Source organism: Belonocnema kinseyi, chromosome 2 (assembly GCF_010883055.1).
Source record: "Belonocnema kinseyi isolate 2016_QV_RU_SX_M_011 chromosome 2, B_treatae_v1, whole genome shotgun sequence".
NCBI classification, from domain to species: domain Eukaryota; kingdom Metazoa; phylum Arthropoda; class Insecta; order Hymenoptera; family Cynipidae; genus Belonocnema; species Belonocnema kinseyi.
This window is the reverse complement of record NC_046658.1, coordinates 68,603,021-68,603,884: the sequence shown is the minus strand read 5'-3', so window position 1 is coordinate 68,603,884 and position 864 is coordinate 68,603,021.

Genomic DNA, 864 nt, shown 5'->3' with positions numbered 1-864 from the left:
TTTACAGACTGTAACCACCTATCTCACGGTTGTGAGACGTGGTTATGGCTGAAATTTTACCGCGATTTCGCTGGAAGCGGGTGCAATTTTTCAGATTAGTACTGAAAATTGTTAAATTCATAGGAAAACAAATTTAAAAAATATATATTTTGCACTTGAGAAAAAAATAAAGTTGATGTTTTTTGCAAAAAAAATGTAATAATAGTGGTAGCAACCCCTAAATACTTTTTATTTGGCTTTTATAATAATATATACTTTCCATACACAAAGACAATTTGAAAAAAGTTTTATAATGAAAGAAATAAAATAGAGTCCACCCAACATGAATAAAAAAATTATGCGGGGGTAAACCACCTACCCCTAAATTATTTCACATTATTAACCTTTATGATTAAATCTTGTGCGCATTATTTTCAGTTTGTTTAATTTTTAGGTATGCGAACTTTTGTAAACGAATTAACTTGTTTTTTTATTCACAGGATAAACTTTATCACAGAATGTGCAAGAATAGAATAGCTGACAATGAATATTGAATTCTTCATGTCGTTCCTGTTGGAATAATTTTAAAATTTACAATTTTATCAAATTATATATTATCATCTTTACTTAAATTTTTTGCAGATATGACTCATTATTCGTTGTCAGCTATTCTATTATTTTACATCTTGTGATTAATTTTATCCTGCGCAAAAAACAAGGTGACTCATTTACAACAGATCGCACACCTTAAAATTAAACAAACTTTGAAAATAATACGCACAAAATTTAATTCTACAGGTTACTAATGTAAAATAATTTAGGGGTAGATGGTTTACCTCTTAAATGTGAATTTTAATATTATACCAACCAAAAATTAAACCTTTA